The sequence below is a fragment of the Pavona decussata genome, unplaced genomic scaffold (genome assembly GCF_977016875.1).
Source record: "Pavona decussata unplaced genomic scaffold, jaPavDecu1.1 SCAFFOLD_241, whole genome shotgun sequence".
Lineage (NCBI taxonomy): Eukaryota > Metazoa > Cnidaria > Anthozoa > Scleractinia > Agariciidae > Pavona > Pavona decussata.
In genome coordinates this window covers 619148-642876 of record NW_028145646.1, presented here as the reverse complement: position 1 = coordinate 642876, position 23729 = coordinate 619148, and positions in this window count along the sequence as shown.

Below are 23729 nucleotides of genomic sequence, written 5' to 3'. Positions count from 1 at the left end.
CGTGGGTAGCCCAACTAAAATTTTCCCTTCTCAGTGACATTCAGATCCACTCGTCTCACAAAGTACTCGAGTCGATAAAGGACCGCGAAAGATTTAATTGGAAAGATAGCTGGATCACTCATTAAACACACAAACCAACACTCAGCACTAACTTGACTCTTAAGATTATTATAAACTTATATTGTCATCCAGAACCAATTATAACAAAACGGACACTTGACTTGTTGAGATATTGAAGAGATCCGCGATCCGCTTAATGTTCAAAATCTGCCAATACGTAAAATATATCCTTAAAATCCGAAATCCGAGCAGTTTTTTGAGCCAAATCCGTTGGTCTGCGAACCTAATCACCCTCCTCGTTAAAGTAACTTGAAAAGATCTCTGCAAGTACACGTGGATAGCAACTCGGGCGAAGAGCATGAACTAGACCCAAGAAAGCCGAACTAAATGCGCAGTTTGGTTTGTGAATTATTTTGCACCATTTAATAAATATTATCACTAAAATGTTATTACGTGTTTGTCGAAAAAAGTGGTCAACATGTAAGCAATATGTAATAACTGTTTTCACAGAACGCTCTTACCTTTCAATTCTTGCGGCGGGAGCCCTGAATGAACTCCCGCAGCATCATTTGGAACAGTCTTGCCTGGGTACGCTGTTCGTTCGTTAGTTCGTTACATTGGTTAGTTGCCGGTGGGTTAGTGATTGGTGGGTTAGATCGGTTAGGTTGATTAGCATGGTCTTGAATCACGGTAATTAGACTGAGGTAATCCCTCCACATGTCAAACTCTTGAAACTCCATTTTTAAAGTAATTTGGAGGAAATGGTGTTTGTAATATGAGACCGTCGAAACTGGTGGCGTTGCAACGCTTACACTGTTTTGTGTAACTGACAGATTCCAACACCCTCTCCGCTTCAAAATTAAAATGGAGCGCAAATCAGCGAAAGCAGAAATAAATTAAAGTCTTTTCGAGCCTCTCGACGACATTTATAGTTCCAGGTATTGTGGACTTATCATTGCATTACAATTTCGTAGTATAAAACCTATAACAGTTTCTTATCATCAGTTTCTTTTTTATGAAAAAAAACATTTATCTCCTGCACAGATGCTCCAATCAAGAAACTAGATAAAGACCAGATAAATCGTAGCGGCTCTTGTTAAAAAGGCAAACTTTCAACACAAGAGAGTGTTAATTTGTCAGGAAAATAACCAAGAATCCGATTTGCTGTAAGTGTATGGAGAATCTCTAGCAAATTGGCGCAATACTCGTGTAGCCCAACAGATCCTTCCGTATGGAAGAAAAATCTACCACCATGGTAACTCTTGAATACACTCACGATGTGGCACAATGGCCATTTTTTTTGGCAGCACTAAAAGCCGGAATCCGGAATCGGAAACTACAATACGGAGAGAGAAATATTACATGGTAAAATATATGATTTGGGGTCAAAAATACGGAATTTATTTTGTAACTCTACGCAGAAGGCAGTAATTTAATTTTCGTCAAGGGGAAGACTTTTCAAGGAAAAACGATCTTTTATGCCATGTTGCGAAAGAAATCGGGCTATTTGCGTGAAAATACTAATCAAAAGAAAAGCTGAAGGTATATAAACAGGGAAGAAGGAAGAAAAAGAAAAGAAAGGCTTTTTAGTAAGAAGATGTATTGATTGTGTTCCGCTTGGTGTTCGCAAAAACGAAAACGTTCAACAAAAATCTACTTACATTAAGTCGGCTCAAAAAGGATTACTAGTGAGCAGTATAATTAATTTTTTTCTGAAAAGTACATTTTGTAACTTAGGAAGGAAGCCGTGACTGATTGTCCTAAGCTGTTCCTATAGTGCTATTCCTCGAATTCAGCTGAAGTAGATTATTATGATTTATGAACACATTTGATGAATTTTGTCCCTTTTGTTTTTGTGAGCTTAGAACTCAAGAGGACAAAAAACTTTGTTTAAAACAATTCTTTACCTTGTAAATTTAATACTATTCACATAAATAATTGCTACACAATTTCGAAGGTCCGAAATCAGAAGTCGAAAGTCTGAAGTCCGCAAATTTCGTACTCCTTTGGTACTGTGGATTACAGTCGATTACCGCAGACAGTCACGCAAGTGATGTCGAAAAACTTGGCCTTCCATTCCTGTGCCATTTACTCTTTATTCCATGTTTTAATCAATAGAAAAAAATTACTTCAAAGTAAAAAAGTGCCTTTATTTACAAAATGCATGAATAATTATTTGATATTTACAAAAGCTCTATTAATTTTTATAGTAAAAAGCTAAAGTAAATTGGCAAGCATAACATTACCACTGAATTGAAAAACAAAACAAACAAATACCAATAGAATGAATGGAAAAAAATAAGTTCACAGTAAAAAAAAAAGTGCCTGATACCGTATTTACAAAATGCACGAATAATAATTTGATATTTACAAAATCTCGATTAATTTTAATAGTCAAAAAAGTGAAGTAAATTGGGAAGCATAACATTAACACTGAATACAAAAACAAAACACAAACAAATACATATGGAAAAAACAACACTGAAACATAAAACTAGACAACGCCCAACTCAATTTCTTCAGTTGGGCCATCTTGCCGCCATGAGAGGAAATAACGACAAGCGGCTTCCCGAACCAGACTGTACATACTACTCATGTAGTAGTGATGTACTATTAGTGCCGGCGTGCGAACCCAATCGGGCACTCCCGCCGGCACTACAAACTGGTTCGGGTCTTCCCGAACTTCTTCTCCTGCGGCTTTTTGCTTTTTACACCTACACCAACAACACACTAAAATAAAAACAGGAACAATGGCAAAACCGATTATCAGAATGAAAACATACAGGGCAGTCATGCTTGCGAATTTACTTACTTATTTACAGGGGTGTGTAATAATTAACTAAATAGACCTGATCACGGTTCTCGACACCTTTTTGACAAGGAGGCAAACAGGCTTGAAATAACAGTGTTTGTATGGGAATCTAATATCAAATAAATTTCATATAAAATCGCTTCTGAAAAATTCATGAATTGGAAACCTTTTGGAACTAGGAAAAGGATTTTAAGAAAAAAAATTGGAGGGATGTAGCTGTGCCAGAAAGCATTCAGTCGTGTTTTGAACTTTCCATACATTTCGCTGTATTTTTTTTCCGCGAACTATTTTTAGTAGCAGTTCACGGCTGGTTCGCTATACAGACAAATGGTTGTTTGTTTGTCTGCTTGTATGTTCTTTTAATGTTTAAATTTTTTTAGCCTCGTAAATAGTAATTTTAAACCTGAAGTGAATAAAATGGGACAGATTTTTTTCGGGCAGCACAAAATTCATGCCCAACCAAGCTTATAAAACAGAGAAATCCCTTTTAGATACGTCAGACGTATTTAGAAAGATAATTTTGGTCGTTGGGTGATCACATCTATGATCAGTCGAGATAACTGGCAGACGTGATGCTGAAGCTGTCTATCTGTACCTCCAACAGTAGACAAGGTACAAATGAATACAACGAAGCTACGCTGATCAGCAAAATCAAAGACAAATATTACGGCACAAGTGAGAGCCTCATCCAATTTGGCAGTCCTTGGAATTTTTCTCATCCAATTATTTTCAAATTGCACAGCATGTAGTCCTATTACATATACAAATGGTGGCTTACTTGTGCGGCCCGGTGTGTGGTCTAATAGAGGTAAAAAAAAAGTTACACAAAAAACATGTTACCATGGTAACAGATCGAGAACATCTTTGCAGCATTAAGACAAGACACAACGGCGCCAAAAACCAAGACACTGGGTTTTTCGCCAATTATAATTTATTGAAAATTGTATTTACAATGGTCTTGAAAAGATCCGAACTGGAAAAGTTAATATTTACAACAAAAAGAACTGGAAAAGAACATGGAATGTCTGTAATGAATAAAAAATATCTAGACTCAGGAAAAAAATTTCATATTTACAATAAATTAAACAACTGAAACAACACTTTTTCAATAATTAAAAATATCTTGACAAATAAAATTTGAAATATTTACTACAGCTATAAAATATGTGAAAAAAGTTCGTGTTTTGAGGTTTTTTCCCTTCATAGAGGTAGAGGCAAGCTTGACAATGATGTTCCAGTAAATACGGTCGCGAAGAAGTAAGATACGCCATTGTTCTTCCCTTCGCCAACTCCAATCCTCACATATGCTTGTTGGTTCAAAATTCAATTTTCATGGCTGAAAGAGTTTTATCAGAGTTTTCTATTCTCTCTATCTCTTTTCTTTTCAGGCTTTCAGTGTTCTTTTTCTTCGCTTTCTTTCCTTCCTCTTTCTTTTATCATCACCTTGTCACTCCATTCCTTATAGATGCTTCCTAGTCCACAATTCAATGGTACCTCTATACTGTATTCACAGAGTCCTTCAGGGCGACCTTTCTGCATATTTTGTTCCTTTGTCCGTTTGTAGGGTGTCCTCTTAGGTCAAGTCTGCATGTGGTACTGCAATGGAAGTGCTTTGTTTAGTTCTCGTTTTGCTTATCCATACAGTTTTAGTTAAAAGACAATTTATGGCTGAAATTGTTATCCAACAGAGTTGTCTTTTCTTTTCTAGTTCCTCGTTTTACTTTTCATGTTTTTACCTTTAAAATTTTCACCATTTTGTATTTCATTTTACCGTCTCTTTGATTTTTCATGAACCTAATCGAAACGGATAAAAGATAAATGTTTCTTTGAAGGAGAGGCAAAGTAGTGTTTTGAAGCGGAAGACACGAAGAAACAAACAGAAGAGGAAGAGAAATAATTAATAAAGAATAATAGATGATGTGAACAAGCTAGTGATTGTAGTAATGTAGAAACGAAGAAATAAAAATAATTGAATATATAAAACAAAGTAAATTAAAGGAGGGAAAGAAAGAAAGACAGAAAATAAATAAATACGTACGTAAATAAGAAAATAAATAGATATAAATAAATAAATAAACAAACAAAATGAGCAAGTAGCAAAGAATTAAGTAAAAATAATCAAAAGGAAGGGAGAAAAGAAAGGGAGGGGGATTAAGGGAGGGAGAGGAAGATGAAGTGCCCAAACGCCTTTTATTTTTTGTAGATTTTAATCTCTTTTTTGGTTTTTGGTTAGGAAACTGTCAAAAAAATATTTAGAGATACATAAATTTGGACATTCGAGCATCCTTTAGTCTAAGTGTCAGTCATGAAGGTGAGGGGATGGCTCATTAGTGGACCCATTTTATCGGAAATTAATTCTTTATTCTTATATATATTTTTTTATAATTTGTCATGGGCCTCCCCCTTATACGGAATTTTAGATCCGCCACTACAGCTGACACTTAGAATAAAATGCCCGCTAGAGGTAAGGCAAGCTTATTCCTCCAATTCCAACGAAGCAAACCCTTCATCTTCCCCACCCACACCAGTGTGCGGTACCGCGCGGTCTCGCTGCCGATACGCACAATCCCTTTGCCGTATCAGGCTGTCGCGGTGCCGAGACAGCATGTCCCTCTCCCCTAATGCTTACCGAAGCTACCTCTTCAAAACAACTACTTTACTATACATCCGATAAAGAAAAAAATAAGGGCGCAAACGCCAAAAAAACAAAGGAAAACCAAACACAAGCACACCACTTGCAAGACATCCATTCTCAGCTAAATAATAACAACAAAAGTAATAGAGCAGTAATTAGTGTGTGATGTGAGTGAACCGTCCACTGGAACGTTCAAGGCACAACTTGTGAACGATTTCCTAATCACATCGGTAGGCAATTCAGCCCACTAGGAAAGCTATGAAGTATAGCCACTTTGAACTGAATAACATTACAATCGAGAACAATAAAAAATGCTTTGTCACTACATTTTCGTGGGTAGCCCAACTAAAATTTTCCCTTCTCAGTGACATTCAGATCCACTCGTCTCACAAAGTACTCGAGTCGATAAAGGACCGCGAAAGATTTAATTGGAAAGATAGCTGGATCACTCATTAAACACACAAACCAACACTCAGCACTAACTTGACTCTTAAGATTATTATAAACTTATATTGTCATCCAGAACCAATTATAACAAAACGGACACTTGACTTGTTGAGATATTGAAGAGATCCGCGATCCGCTTAATGTTCAAAATCTGCCAATACGTAAAATATATCCTTAAAATCCGAAATCCGAGCAGTTTTTTGAGCCAAATCCGTTGGTCTGCGAACCTAATCACCCTCCTCGTTAAAGTAACTTGAAAAGATCTCTGCAAGTACACGTGGATAGCAACTCGGGCGAAGAGCATGAACTAGACCCAAGAAAGCCGAACTAAATGCGCAGTTTGGTTTGTGAATTATTTTGCACCATTTAATAAATATTATCACTAAAATGTTATTACGTGTTTGTCGAAAAAAGTGGTCAACATGTAAGCAATATGTAATAACTGTTTTCACAGAACGCTCTTACCTTTCAATTCTTGCGGCGGGAGCCCTGAATGAACTCCCGCAGCATCATTTGGAACAGTCTTGCCTGGGTACGCTGTTCGTTCGTTAGTTCGTTACATTGGTTAGTTGCCGGTGGGTTAGTGATTGGTGGGTTAGATCGGTTAGGTTGATTAGCATGGTCTTGAATCACGGTAATTAGACTGAGGTAATCCCTCCACATGTCAAACTCTTGAAACTCCATTTTTAAAGTAATTTGGAGGAAATGGTGTTTGTAATATGAGACCGTCGAAACTGGTGGCGTTGCAACGCTTACACTGTTTTGTGTAACTGACAGATTCCAACACCCTCTCCGCTTCAAAATTAAAATGGAGCGCAAATCAGCGAAAGCAGAAATAAATTAAAGTCTTTTCGAGCCTCTCGACGACATTTATAGTTCCAGGTATTGTGGACTTATCATTGCATTACAATTTCGTAGTATAAAACCTATAACAGTTTCTTATCATCAGTTTCTTTTTTATGAAAAAAAACATTTATCTCCTGCACAGATGCTCCAATCAAGAAACTAGATAAAGACCAGATAAATCGTAGCGGCTCTTGTTAAAAAGGCAAACTTTCAACACAAGAGAGTGTTAATTTGTCAGGAAAATAACCAAGAATCCGATTTGCTGTAAGTGTATGGAGAATCTCTAGCAAATTGGCGCAATACTCGTGTAGCCCAACAGATCCTTCCGTATGGAAGAAAAATCTACCACCATGGTAACTCTTGAATACACTCACGATGTGGCACAATGGCCATTTTTTTTGGCAGCACTAAAAGCCGGAATCCGGAATCGGAAACTACAATACGGAGAGAGAAATATTACATGGTAAAATATATGATTTGGGGTCAAAAATACGGAATTTATTTTGTAACTCTACGCAGAAGGCAGTAATTTAATTTTCGTCAAGGGGAAGACTTTTCAAGGAAAAACGATCTTTTATGCCATGTTGCGAAAGAAATCGGGCTATTTGCGTGAAAATACTAATCAAAAGAAAAGCTGAAGGTATATAAACAGGGAAGAAGGAAGAAAAAGAAAAGAAACGCTTTTTAGTAAGAAGATGTATTGATTGTGTTCCGCTTGGTGTTCGCAAAAACGAAAACGTTCAACAAAAATCTACTTACATTAAGTCGGCTCAAAAAGGATTACTAGTGAGCAGTATAATTAATTTTTTTCTGAAAAGTACATTTTGTAACTTAGGAAGGAAGCCGTGACTGATTGTCCTAAGCTGTTCCTATAGTGCTATTCCTCGAATTCAGCTGAAGTAGATTATTATGATTTATGAACACATTTGATGAATTTTGTCCCTTTTGTTTTTGTGAGCTTAGAACTCAAGAGGACAAAAAACTTTGTTTAAAACAATTCTTTACCTTGTAAATTTAATACTATTCACATAAATAATTGCTACACAATTTCGAAGGTCCGAAATCAGAAGTCGAAAGTCTGAAGTCCGCAAATTTCGTACTCCTTTGGTACTGTGGATTACAGTCGATTACCGCAGACAGTCACGCAAGTGATGTCGAAAAACTTGGCCTTCCATTCCTGTGCCATTTACTCTTTATTCCATGTTTTAATCAATAGAAAAAAATTACTTCAAAGTAAAAAAGTGCCTTTATTTACAAAATGCATGAATAATTATTTGATATTTACAAAAGCTCTATTAATTTTTATAGTAAAAAGCTAAAGTAAATTGGCAAGCATAACATTACCACTGAATTGAAAAACAAAACAAACAAATACCAATAGAATGAATGGAAAAAAATAAGTTCACAGTAAAAAAAAAAGTGCCTGATACCGTATTTACAAAATGCACGAATAATAATTTGATATTTACAAAATCTCGATTAATTTTAATAGTCAAAAAAGTGAAGTAAATTGGGAAGCATAACATTAACACTGAATACAAAAACAAAACACAAACAAATACATATGGAAAAAACAACACTGAAACATAAAACTAGACAACGCCCAACTCAATTTCTTCAGTTGGGCCATCTTGCCGCCATGAGAGGAAATAACGACAAGCGGCTTCCCGAACCAGACTGTACATACTACTCATGTAGTAGTGATGTACTATTAGTGCCGGCGTGCGAACCCAATCGGGCACTCCCGCCGGCACTACAAACTGGTTCGGGTCTTCCCGAACTTCTTCTCCTGCGGCTTTTTGCTTTTTACACCTACACCAACAACACACTAAAATAAAAACAGGAACAATGGCAAAACCGATTATTAGAATGAAAACATACAGGGCAGTCATGCTTGCGAATTTACTTACTTATTTACAGGGGTGTGTAATAATTAACTAAATAGACCTGATCACGGTTCTCGACACCTTTTTGACGAGGAGGCAAACAGGCTTGAAATAACAGTGTTTGTATGGGAATCTAATATCAAATAAATTTCATATAAAATCGCTTCTGAAAAATTCATGAATTGGAAACCTTTTGGAACTAGGAAAAGGATTTTAAGAAAAAAAATTGGAGGGATGTAGCTGTGCCAGAAAGCATTCAGTCGTGTTTTGAACTTTCCATACATTTCGCTGTATTTTTTTTCCGCGAACTATTTTTAGTAGCAGTTCACGGCTGGTTCGCTATACAGACAAATGGTTGTTTGTTTGTCTGCTTGTATGTTCTTTTAATGTTTAAATTTTTTTAGCCTCGTAAATAGTAATTTTAAACCTGAAGTGAATAAAATGGGACAGATTTTTTTCGGGCAGCACAAAATTCATGCCCAACCAAGCTTATAAAACAGAGAAATCCCTTTTAGATACGTCAGACGTATTTAGAAAGATAATTTTGGTCGTTGGGTGATCACATCTATGATCAGTCGAGATAACTGGCAGACGTGATGCTGAAGCTGTCTATCTGTACCTCCAACAGTAGACAAGGTACAAATGAATACAACGAAGCTACGCTGATCAGCAAAATCAAAGACAAATATTACGGCACAAGTGAGAGCCTCATCCAATTTGGCAGTCCTTGGAATTTTTCTCATCCAATTATTTTCAAATTGCACAGCATGTAGTCCTATTACATATACAAATGGTGGCTTACTTGTGCGGCCCGGTGTGTGGTCTAATAGAGGTAAAAAAAAAGTTACACAAAAAACATGTTACCATGGTAACAGATCGAGAACATCTTTGCAGCATTAAGACAAGACACAACGGCGCCAAAAACCAAGACACTGGGTTTTTCGCCAATTATAATTTATTGAAAATTGTATTTACAATGGTCTTGAAAAGATCCGAACTGGAAAAGTTAATATTTACAACAAAAAGAACTGGAAAAGAACATGGAATGTCTGTAATGAATAAAAAATATCTAGACTCAGGAAAAAAATTTCATATTTACAATAAATTAAACAACTGAAACAACACTTTTTCAATAATTAAAAATATCTTGACAAATAAAATTTGAAATATTTACTACAGCTATAAAATATGTGAAAAAAGTTCGTGTTTTGAGGTTTTTTCCCTTCATAGAGGTAGAGGCAAGCTTGACAATGATGTTCCAGTAAATACGGTCGCGAAGAAGTAAGATACGCCATTGTTCTTCCCTTCGCCAACTCCAATCCTCACATATGCTTGTTGGTTCAAAATTCAATTTTCATGGCTGAAAGAGTTTTATCAGAGTTTTCTATTCTCTCTATCTCTTTTCTTTTCAGGCTTTCAGTGTTCTTTTTCTTCGCTTTCTTTCCTTCCTCTTTCTTTTATCATCACCTTGTCACTCCATTCCTTATAGATGCTTCCTAGTCCACAATTCAATGGTACCTCTATACTGTATTCACAGAGTCCTTCAGGGCGACCTTTCTGCATATTTTGTTCCTTTGTCCGTTTGTAGGGTGTCCTCTTAGGTCAAGTCTGCATGTGGTACTGCAATGGAAGTGCTTTGTTTAGTTCTCGTTTTGCTTATCCATACAGTTTTAGTTAAAAGACAATTTATGGCTGAAATTGTTATCCAACAGAGTTGTCTTTTCTTTTCTAGTTCCTCGTTTTACTTTTCATGTTTTTACCTTTAAAATTTTCACCATTTTGTATTTCATTTTACCGTCTCTTTGATTTTTCATGAACCTAATCGAAACGGATAAAAGATAAATGTTTCTTTGAAGGAGAGGCAAAGTAGTGTTTTGAAGCGGAAGACACGAAGAAACAAACAGAAGAGGAAGAGAAATAATTAATAAAGAATAATAGATGATGTGAACAAGCTAGTGATTGTAGTAATGTAGAAACGAAGAAATAAAAATAATTGAATATATAAAACAAAGTAAATTAAAGGAGGGAAAGAAAGAAAGACAGAAAATAAATAAATACGTACGTAAATAAGAAAATAAATAGATATAAATAAATAAATAAACAAACAAAATGAGCAAGTAGCAAAGAATTAAGTAAAAATAATCAAAAGGAAGGGAGAAAAGAAAGGGAGGGGGATTAAGGGAGGGAGAGGAAGATGAAGTGCCCAAACGCCTTTTATTTTTTGTAGATTTTAATCTCTTTTTTGGTTTTTGGTTAGGAAACTGTCAAAAAAATATTTAGAGATACATAAATTTGGACATTCGAGCATCCTTTAGTCTAAGTGTCAGTCATGAAGGTGAGGGGATGGCTCATTAGTGGACCCATTTTATCGGAAATTAATTCTTTATTCTTATATATATTTTTTTATAATTTGTCATGGGCCTCCCCCTTATACGGAATTTTAGATCCGCCACTACAGCTGACACTTAGAATAAAATGCCCGCTAGAGGTAAGGCAAGCTTATTCCTCCAATTCCAACGAAGCAAACCCTTCATCTTCCCCACCCACACCAGTGTGCGGTACCGCGCGGTCTCGCTGCCGATACGCACAATCCCTTTGCCGTATCAGGCTGTCGCGGTGCCGAGACAGCATGTCCCTCTCCCCTAATGCTTACCGAAGCTACCTCTTCAAAACAACTACTTTACTATACATCCGATAAAGAAAAAAATAAGGGCGCAAACGCCAAAAAAACAAAGGAAAACCAAACACAAGCACACCACTTGCAAGACATCCATTCTCAGCTAAATAATAACAACAAAAGTAATAGAGCAGTAATTAGTGTGTGATGTGAGTGAACCGTCCACTGGAACGTTCAAGGCACAACTTGTGAACGATTTCCTAATCACATCGGTAGGCAATTCAGCCCACTAGGAAAGCTATGAAGTATAGCCACTTTGAACTGAATAACATTACAATCGAGAACAATAAAAAATGCTTTGTCACTACATTTTCGTGGGTAGCCCAACTAAAATTTTCCCTTCTCAGTGACATTCAGATCCACTCGTCTCACAAAGTACTCGAGTCGATAAAGGACCGCGAAAGATTTAATTGGAAAGATAGCTGGATCACTCATTAAACACACAAACCAACACTCAGCACTAACTTGACTCTTAAGATTATTATAAACTTATATTGTCATCCAGAACCAATTATAACAAAACGGACACTTGACTTGTTGAGATATTGAAGAGATCCGCGATCCGCTTAATGTTCAAAATCTGCCAATACGTAAAATATATCCTTAAAATCCGAAATCCGAGCAGTTTTTTGAGCCAAATCCGTTGGTCTGCGAACCTAATCACCCTCCTCGTTAAAGTAACTTGAAAAGATCTCTGCAAGTACACGTGGATAGCAACTCGGGCGAAGAGCATGAACTAGACCCAAGAAAGCCGAACTAAATGCGCAGTTTGGTTTGTGAATTATTTTGCACCATTTAATAAATATTATCACTAAAATGTTATTACGTGTTTGTCGAAAAAAGTGGTCAACATGTAAGCAATATGTAATAACTGTTTTCACAGAACGCTCTTACCTTTCAATTCTTGCGGCGGGAGCCCTGAATGAACTCCCGCAGCATCATTTGGAACAGTCTTGCCTGGGTACGCTGTTCGTTCGTTAGTTCGTTACATTGGTTAGTTGCCGGTGGGTTAGTGATTGGTGGGTTAGATCGGTTAGGTTGATTAGCATGGTCTTGAATCACGGTAATTAGACTGAGGTAATCCCTCCACATGTCAAACTCTTGAAACTCCATTTTTAAAGTAATTTGGAGGAAATGGTGTTTGTAATATGAGACCGTCGAAACTGGTGGCGTTGCAACGCTTACACTGTTTTGTGTAACTGACAGATTCCAACACCCTCTCCGCTTCAAAATTAAAATGGAGCGCAAATCAGCGAAAGCAGAAATAAATTAAAGTCTTTTCGAGCCTCTCGACGACATTTATAGTTCCAGGTATTGTGGACTTATCATTGCATTACAATTTCGTAGTATAAAACCTATAACAGTTTCTTATCATCAGTTTCTTTTTTATGAAAAAAAACATTTATCTCCTGCACAGATGCTCCAATCAAGAAACTAGATAAAGACCAGATAAATCGTAGCGGCTCTTGTTAAAAAGGCAAACTTTCAACACAAGAGAGTGTTAATTTGTCAGGAAAATAACCAAGAATCCGATTTGCTGTAAGTGTATGGAGAATCTCTAGCAAATTGGCGCAATACTCGTGTAGCCCAACAGATCCTTCCGTATGGAAGAAAAATCTACCACCATGGTAACTCTTGAATACACTCACGATGTGGCACAATGGCCATTTTTTTTGGCAGCACTAAAAGCCGGAATCCGGAATCGGAAACTACAATACGGAGAGAGAAATATTACATGGTAAAATATATGATTTGGGGTCAAAAATACGGAATTTATTTTGTAACTCTACGCAGAAGGCAGTAATTTAATTTTCGTCAAGGGGAAGACTTTTCAAGGAAAAACGATCTTTTATGCCATGTTGCGAAAGAAATCGGGCTATTTGCGTGAAAATACTAATCAAAAGAAAAGCTGAAGGTATATAAACAGGGAAGAAGGAAGAAAAAGAAAAGAAACGCTTTTTAGTAAGAAGATGTATTGATTGTGTTCCGCTTGGTGTTCGCAAAAACGAAAACGTTCAACAAAAATCTACTTACATTAAGTCGGCTCAAAAAGGATTACTAGTGAGCAGTATAATTAATTTTTTTCTGAAAAGTACATTTTGTAACTTAGGAAGGAAGCCGTGACTGATTGTCCTAAGCTGTTCCTATAGTGCTATTCCTCGAATTCAGCTGAAGTAGATTATTATGATTTATGAACACATTTGATGAATTTTGTCCCTTTTGTTTTTGTGAGCTTAGAACTCAAGAGGACAAAAAACTTTGTTTAAAACAATTCTTTACCTTGTAAATTTAATACTATTCACATAAATAATTGCTACACAATTTCGAAGGTCCGAAATCAGAAGTCGAAAGTCTGAAGTCCGCAAATTTCGTACTCCTTTGGTACTGTGGATTACAGTCGATTACCGCAGACAGTCACGCAAGTGATGTCGAAAAACTTGGCCTTCCATTCCTGTGCCATTTACTCTTTATTCCATGTTTTAATCAATAGAAAAAAATTACTTCAAAGTAAAAAAGTGCCTTTATTTACAAAATGCATGAATAATTATTTGATATTTACAAAAGCTCTATTAATTTTTATAGTAAAAAGCTAAAGTAAATTGGCAAGCATAACATTACCACTGAATTGAAAAACAAAACAAACAAATACCAATAGAATGAATGGAAAAAAATAAGTTCACAGTAAAAAAAAAAGTGCCTGATACCGTATTTACAAAATGCACGAATAATAATTTGATATTTACAAAATCTCGATTAATTTTAATAGTCAAAAAAGTGAAGTAAATTGGGAAGCATAACATTAACACTGAATACAAAAACAAAACACAAACAAATACATATGGAAAAAACAACACTGAAACATAAAACTAGACAACGCCCAACTCAATTTCTTCAGTTGGGCCATCTTGCCGCCATGAGAGGAAATAACGACAAGCGGCTTCCCGAACCAGACTGTACATACTACTCATGTAGTAGTGATGTACTATTAGTGCCGGCGTGCGAACCCAATCGGGCACTCCCGCCGGCACTACAAACTGGTTCGGGTCTTCCCGAACTTCTTCTCCTGCGGCTTTTTGCTTTTTACACCTACACCAACAACACACTAAAATAAAAACAGGAACAATGGCAAAACCGATTATCAGAATGAAAACATACAGGGCAGTCATGCTTGCGAATTTACTTACTTATTTACAGGGGTGTGTAATAATTAACTAAATAGACCTGATCACGGTTCTCGACACCTTTTTGACAAGGAGGCAAACAGGCTTGAAATAACAGTGTTTGTATGGGAATCTAATATCAAATAAATTTCATATAAAATCGCTTCTGAAAAATTCATGAATTGGAAACCTTTTGGAACTAGGAAAAGGATTTTAAGAAAAAAAATTGGAGGGATGTAGCTGTGCCAGAAAGCATTCAGTCGTGTTTTGAACTTTCCATACATTTCGCTGTATTTTTTTTCCGCGAACTATTTTTAGTAGCAGTTCACGGCTGGTTCGCTATACAGACAAATGGTTGTTTGTTTGTCTGCTTGTATGTTCTTTTAATGTTTAAATTTTTTTAGCCTCGTAAATAGTAATTTTAAACCTGAAGTGAATAAAATGGGACAGATTTTTTTCGGGCAGCACAAAATTCATGCCCAACCAAGCTTATAAAACAGAGAAATCCCTTTTAGATACGTCAGACGTATTTAGAAAGATAATTTTGGTCGTTGGGTGATCACATCTATGATCAGTCGAGATAACTGGCAGACGTGATGCTGAAGCTGTCTATCTGTACCTCCAACAGTAGACAAGGTACAAATGAATACAACGAAGCTACGCTGATCAGCAAAATCAAAGACAAATATTACGGCACAAGTGAGAGCCTCATCCAATTTGGCAGTCCTTGGAATTTTTCTCATCCAATTATTTTCAAATTGCACAGCATGTAGTCCTATTACATATACAAATGGTGGCTTACTTGTGCGGCCCGGTGTGTGGTCTAATAGAGGTAAAAAAAAAGTTACACAAAAAACATGTTACCATGGTAACAGATCGAGAACATCTTTGCAGCATTAAGACAAGACACAACGGCGCCAAAAACCAAGACACTGGGTTTTTCGCCAATTATAATTTATTGAAAATTGTATTTACAATGGTCTTGAAAAGATCCGAACTGGAAAAGTTAATATTTACAACAAAAAGAACTGGAAAAGAACATGGAATGTCTGTAATGAATAAAAAATATCTAGACTCAGGAAAAAAATTTCATATTTACAATAAATTAAACAACTGAAACAACACTTTTTCAATAATTAAAAATATCTTGACAAATAAAATTTGAAATATTTACTACAGCTATAAAATATGTGAAAAAAGTTCGTGTTTTGAGGTTTTTTCCCTTCATAGAGGTAGAGGCAAGCTTGACAATGATGTTCCAGTAAATACGGTCGCGAAGAAGTAAGATACGCCATTGTTCTTCCCTTCGCCAACTCCAATCCTCACATATGCTTGTTGGTTCAAAATTCAATTTTCATGGCTGAAAGAGTTTTATCAGAGTTTTCTATTCTCTCTATCTCTTTTCTTTTCAGGCTTTCAGTGTTCTTTTTCTTCGCTTTCTTTCCTTCCTCTTTCTTTTATCATCACCTTGTCACTCCATTCCTTATAGATGCTTCCTAGTCCACAATTCAATGGTACCTCTATACTGTATTCACAGAGTCCTTCAGGGCGACCTTTCTGCATATTTTGTTCCTTTGTCCGTTTGTAGGGTGTCCTCTTAGGTCAAGTCTGCATGTGGTACTGCAATGGAAGTGCTTTGTTTAGTTCTCGTTTTGCTTATCCATACAGTTTTAGTTAAAAGACAATTTATGGCTGAAATTGTTATCCAACAGAGTTGTCTTTTCTTTTCTAGTTCCTCGTTTTACTTTTCATGTTTTTACCTTTAAAATTTTCACCATTTTGTATTTCATTTTACCGTCTCTTTGATTTTTCATGAACCTAATCGAAACGGATAAAAGATAAATGTTTCTTTGAAGGAGAGGCAAAGTAGTGTTTTGAAGCGGAAGACACGAAGAAACAAACAGAAGAGGAAGAGAAATAATTAATAAAGAATAATAGATGATGTGAACAAGCTAGTGATTGTAGTAATGTAGAAACGAAGAAATAAAAATAATTGAATATATAAAACAAAGTAAATTAAAGGAGGGAAAGAAAGAAAGACAGAAAATAAATAAATACGTACGTAAATAAGAAAATAAATAGATATAAATAAATAAATAAACAAACAAAATGAGCAAGTAGCAAAGAATTAAGTAAAAATAATCAAAAGGAAGGGAGAAAAGAAAGGGAGGGGGATTAAGGGAGGGAGAGGAAGATGAAGTGCCCAAACGCCTTTTATTTTTTGTAGATTTTAATCTCTTTTTTGGTTTTTGGTTAGGAAACTGTCAAAAAAATATTTAGAGATACATAAATTTGGACATTCGAGCATCCTTTAGTCTAAGTGTCAGTCATGAAGGTGAGGGGATGGCTCATTAGTGGACCCATTTTATCGGAAATTAATTCTTTATTCTTATATATATTTTTTTATAATTTGTCATGGGCCTCCCCCTTATACGGAATTTTAGATCCGCCACTACAGCTGACACTTAGAATAAAATGCCCGCTAGAGGTAAGGCAAGCTTATTCCTCCAATTCCAACGAAGCAAACCCTTCATCTTCCCCACCCACACCAGTGTGCGGTACCGCGCGGTCTCGCTGCCGATACGCACAATCCCTTTGCCGTATCAGGCTGTCGCGGTGCCGAGACAGCATGTCCCTCTCCCCTAATGCTTACCGAAGCTACCTCTTCAAAACAACTACTTTACTATACATCCGATAAAGAAAAAAATAAGGGCGCAAACGCCAAAAAAACAAAGGAAAACCAAACACAAGCACACCACTTGCAAGACATCCATTCTCAGCTAAATAATAACAACAAAAGTAATAGAGCAGTAATTAGTGTGTGATGTGAGTGAACCGTCCACTGGAACGTTCAAGGCACAACTTGTGAACGATTTCCTAATCACATCGGTAGGCAATTCAGCCCACTAGGAAAGCTATGAAGTATAGCCACTTTGAACTGAATAACATTACAATCGAGAACAATAAAAAATGCTTTGTCACTACATTTTCGTGGGTAGCCCAACTAAAATTTTCCCTTCTCAGTGACATTCAGATCCACTCGTCTCACAAAGTACTCGAGTCGATAAAGGACCGCGAAAGATTTAATTGGAAAGATAGCTGGATCACTCATTAAACACACAAACCAACACTCAGCACTAACTTGACTCTTAAGATTATTATAAACTTATATTGTCATCCAGAACCAATTATAACAAAACGGACACTTGACTTGTTGAGATATTGAAGAGATCCGCGATCCGCTTAATGTTCAAAATCTGCCAATACGTAAAATATATCCTTAAAATCCGAAATCCGAGCAGTTTTTTGAGCCAAATCCGTTGGTCTGCGAACCTAATCACCCTCCTCGTTAAAGTAACTTGAAAAGATCTCTGCAAGTACACGTGGATAGCAACTCGGGCGAAGAGCATGAACTAGACCCAAGAAAGCCGAACTAAATGCGCAGTTTGGTTTGTGAATTATTTTGCACCATTTAATAAATATTATCACTAAAATGTTATTACGTGTTTGTCGAAAAAAGTGGTCAACATGTAAGCAATATGTAATAACTGTTTTCACAGAACGCTCTTACCTTTCAATTCTTGCGGCGGGAGCCCTGAATGAACTCCCGCAGCATCATTTGGAACAGTCTTGCCTGGGTACGCTGTTCGTTCGTTAGTTCGTTACATTGGTTAGTTGCCGGTGGGTTAGTGATTGGTGGGTTAGATCGGTTAGGTTGATTAGCATGGTCTTGAATCACGGTAATTAGACTGAGGTAATCCCTCCACATGTCAAACTCTTGAAACTCCATTTTTAAAGTAATTTGGAGGAAATGGTGTTTGTAATATGAGACCGTCGAAACTGGTGGCGTTGCAACGCTTACACTGTTTTGTGTAACTGACAGATTCCAACACCCTCTCCGCTTCAAAATTAAAATGGAGCGCAAATCAGCGAAAGCAGAAATAAATTAAAGTCTTTTCGAGCCTCTCGACGACATTTATAGTTCCAGGTATTGTGGACTTATCATTGCATTACAATTTCGTAGTATAAAACCTATAACAGTTTCTTATCATCAGTTTCTTTTTTATGAAAAAAAACATTTATCTCCTGCACAGATGCTCCAATCAAGAAACTAGATAAAGACCAGATAAATCGTAGCGGCTCTTGTTAAAAAGGCAAACTTTCAACACAAGAGAGTGTTAATTTGTCAGGAAAATAACCAAGAATCCGATTTGCTGTAAGTGTATGGAGAATCTCTAGCAAATTGGCGCAATACTCGTGTAGCCCAACAGATCCTTCCGTATGGAAGAAAAATCTACCACCATGGTAACTCTTGAATACACTCACGATGTGGCACAATGGCCATTTTTTTTGGCAGCACTAAAAGCCGGAATCCGGAATCGGAAACTACAATACGGAGAGAGAAATATTACATGGTAAAATATATGATTTGGGGTCAAAAATACGGAATTTATTTTGTAACTCTACGCAGAAGGCAGTAATTTAATTTTCGTCAAGGGGAAGACTTTTCAAGGAAAAACGATCTTTTATGCCATGTTGCGAAAGAAATCGGGCTATTTGCGTGAAAATACTAATCAAAAGAAAAGCTGAAGGTATATAAACAGGGAAGAAGGAAGAAAAAGAAAAGAAAGGCTTTTTAGTAAGAAGATGTATTGATTGTGTTCCGCTTGGTGTTCGCAAAAACGAAAACGTTCAACAAAAATCTACTTACATTAAGTCGGCTCAAAAAGGATTACTAGTGAGCAGTATAATTAATTTTTTTCTGAAAAGTACATTTTGTAACTTAGGAAGGAAGCCGTGACTGATTGTCCTAAGCTGTTCCTATAGTGCTATTCCTCGAATTCAGCTGAAGTAGATTATTATGATTTATGAACACATTTGATGAATTTTGTCCCTTTTGTTTTTGTGAGCTTAGAACTCAAGAGGACAAAAAACTTTGTTTAAAACAATTCTTTACCTTGTAAATTTAATACTATTCACATAAATAATTGCTACACAATTTCGAAGGTCCGAAATCAGAAGTCGAAAGTCTGAAGTCCGCAAATTTCGTACTCCTTTGGTACTGTGGATTACAGTCGATTACCGCAGACAGTCACGCAAGTGATGTCGAAAAACTTGGCCTTCCATTCCTGTGCCATTTACTCTTTATTCCATGTTTTAATCAATAGAAAAAAATTACTTCAAAGTAAAAAAGTGCCTTTATTTACAAAATGCATGAATAATTATTTGATATTTACAAAAGCTCTATTAATTTTTATAGTAAAAAGCTAAAGTAAATTGGCAAGCATAACATTACCACTGAATTGAAAAACAAAACAAACAAATACCAATAGAATGAATGGAAAAAAATAAGTTCACAGTAAAAAAAAAAGTGCCTGATACCGTATTTACAAAATGCACGAATAATAATTTGATATTTACAAAATCTCGATTAATTTTAATAGTCAAAAAAGTGAAGTAAATTGGGAAGCATAACATTAACACTGAATACAAAAACAAAACACAAACAAATACATATGGAAAAAACAACACTGAAACATAAAACTAGACAACGCCCAACTCAATTTCTTCAGTTGGGCCATCTTGCCGCCATGAGAGGAAATAACGACAAGCGGCTTCCCGAACCAGACTGTACATACTACTCATGTAGTAGTGATGTACTATTAGTGCCGGCGTGCGAACCCAATCGGGCACTCCCGCCGGCACTACAAACTGGTTCGGGTCTTCCCGAACTTCTTCTCCTGCGGCTTTTTGCTTTTTACACCTACACCAACAACACACTAAAATAAAAACAGGAACAATGGCAAAACCGATTATCAGAATGAAAACATACAGGGCAGTCATGCTTGCGAATTTACTTACTTATTTACAGGGGTGTGTAATAATTAACTAAATAGACCTGATCACGGTTCTCGACACCTTTTTGACAAGGAGGCAAACAGGCTTGAAATAACAGTGTTTGTATGGGAATCTAATATCAAATAAATTTCATATAAAATCGCTTCTGAAAAATTCATGAATTGGAAACCTTTTGGAACTAGGAAAAGGATTTTAAGAAAAAAAATTGGAGGGATGTAGCTGTGCCAGAAAGCATTCAGTCGTGTTTTGAACTTTCCATACATTTCGCTGTATTTTTTTTCCGCGAACTATTTTTAGTAGCAGTTCACGGCTGGTTCGCTATACAGACAAATGGTTGTTTGTTTGTCTGCTTGTATGTTCTTTTAATGTTTAAATTTTTTTAGCCTCGTAAATAGTAATTTTAAACCTGAAGTGAATAAAATGGGACAGATTTTTTTCGGGCAGCACAAAATTCATGCCCAACCAAGCTTATAAAACAGAGAAATCCCTTTTAGATACGTCAGACGTATTTAGAAAGATAATTTTGGTCGTTGGGTGATCACATCTATGATCAGTCGAGATAACTGGCAGACGTGATGCTGAAGCTGTCTATCTGTACCTCCAACAGTAGACAAGGTACAAATGAATACAACGAAGCTACGCTGATCAGCAAAATCAAAGACAAATATTACGGCACAAGTGAGAGCCTCATCCAATTTGGCAGTCCTTGGAATTTTTCTCATCCAATTATTTTCAAATTGCACAGCATGTAGTCCTATTACATATACAAATGGTGGCTTACTTGTGCGGCCCGGTGTGTGGTCTAATAGAGGTAAAAAAAAAGTTACACAAAAAACATGTTACCATGGTAACAGATCGAGAACATCTTTGCAGCATTAAGACAAGACACAACGGCGCCAAAAACCAAGACACTGGGTTTTTCGCCAATTATAATTTATTGAAAATTGTATTTACAATGGTCTTGAAAAGATCCGAACTGGAAAAGTTAATATTTACAACAAAAAGAACTGGAAAAGAACATGGAATGTCTGTAATGAATAAAAAATATCTAGACTCAGGAAAAAAATTTCATATTTACAATAAATTAAACAACTGAAACAACACTTTTTCAATAATTAAAAATATCTTGACAAATAAAATTTGAAATATTTACTACAGCTATAAAATATGTGAAAAAAGTTCGTGTTTTGAGGTTTTTTCCCTTCATAGAGGTAGAGGCAAGCTTGACAATGATGTTCCAGTAAATACGGTCGCGAAGAAGTAAGATACGCCATTGTTCTTCCCTTCGCCAACTCCAATCCTCACATATGCTTGTTGGTTCAAAATTCAATTTTCATGGCTGAAAGAGTTTTATCAGAGTTTTCTATTCTCTCTATCTCTTTTCTTTTCAGGCTTTCAGTGTTCTTTTTCTTCGCTTTCTTTCCTTCCTCTTTCTTTTATCATCACCTTGTCACTCCATTCCTTATAGATGCTTCCTAGTCCACAATTCAATGGTACCTCTATACTGTATTCACAGAGTCCTTCAGGGCGACCTTTCTGCATATTTTGTTCCTTTGTCCGTTTGTAGGGTGTCCTCTTAGGTCAAGTCTGCATGTGGTACTGCAATGGAAGTGCTTTGTTTAGTTCTCGTTTTGCTTATCCATACAGTTTTAGTTAAAAGACAATTTATGGCTGAAATTGTTATCCAACAGAGTTGTCTTTTCTTTTCTAGTTCCTCGTTTTACTTTTCATGTTTTTACCTTTAAAATTTTCACCATTTTGTATTTCATTTTACCGTCTCTTTGATTTTTCATGAACCTAATCGAAACGGATAAAAGATAAATGTTTCTTTGAAGGAGAGGCAAAGTAGTGTTTTGAAGCGGAAGACACGAAGAAACAAACAGAAGAGGAAGAGAAATAATTAATAAAGAATAATAGATGATGTGAACAAGCTAGTGATTGTAGTAATGTAGAAACGAAGAAATAAAAATAATTGAATATATAAAACAAAGTAAATTAAAGGAGGGAAAGAAAGAAAGACAGAAAATAAATAAATACGTACGTAAATAAGAAAATAAATAGATATAAATAAATAAATAAACAAACAAAATGAGCAAGTAGCAAAGAATTAAGTAAAAATAATCAAAAGGAAGGGAGAAAAGAAAGGGAGGGGGATTAAGGGAGGGAGAGGAAGATGAAGTGCCCAAACGCCTTTTATTTTTTGTAGATTTTAATCTCTTTTTTGGTTTTTGGTTAGGAAACTGTCAAAAAAATATTTAGAGATACATAAATTTGGACATTCGAGCATCCTTTAGTCTAAGTGTCAGTCATGAAGGTGAGGGGATGGCTCATTAGTGGACCCATTTTATCGGAAATTAATTCTTTATTCTTATATATATTTTTTTATAATTTGTCATGGGCCTCCCCCTTATACGGAATTTTAGATCCACCACTACAGCTGACACTTAGAATAAAATGCCCGCTAGAGGTAAGGCAAGCTTATTCCTCCAATTCCAACGAAGCAAACCCTTCATCTTCCCCACCCACACCAGTGTGCGGTACCGCGCGGTCTCGCTGCCGATACGCACAATCCCTTTGCCGTATCAGGCTGTCGCGGTGCCGAGACAGCATGTCCCTCTCCCCTAATGCTTACCGAAGCTACCTCTTCAAAACAACTACTTTACTATACATCCGATAAAGAAAAAAATAAGGGCGCAAACGCCAAAAAAACAAAGGAAAACCAAACACAAGCACACCACTTGCAAGACATCCATTCTCAGCTAAATAATAACAACAAAAGTAATAGAGCAGTAATTAGTGTGTGATGTGAGTGAACCGTCCACTGGAACGTTCAAGGCACAACTTGTGAACGATTTCCTAATCACATCGGTAGGCAATTCAGCCCACTAGGAAAGCTATGAAGTATAGCCACTTTGAACTGAATAACATTACAATCGAGAACAATAAAAAATGCTTTGTCACTACATTTTCGTGGGTAGCCCAACTAAAATTTTCCCTTCTCAGTGACATTCAGATCCACTCGTCTCACAAAGTACTCGAGTCGATAAAGGACCGCGAAAGATTTAATTGGAAAGATAGCTGGATCACTCATTAAACACACAAACCAACACTCAGCACTAACTTGACTCTTAAGATTATTATAAACTTATATTGTCATCCAGAACCAATTATAACAAAACGGACACTTGACTTGTTGAGATATTGAAGAGATCCGCGATCCGCTTAATGTTCAAAATCTGCCAATACGTAAAATATATCCTTAAAATCCGAAATCCGAGCAGTTTTTTGAGCCAAATCCGTTGGTCTGCGAACCTAATCACCCTCCTCGTTAAAGTAACTTGAAAAG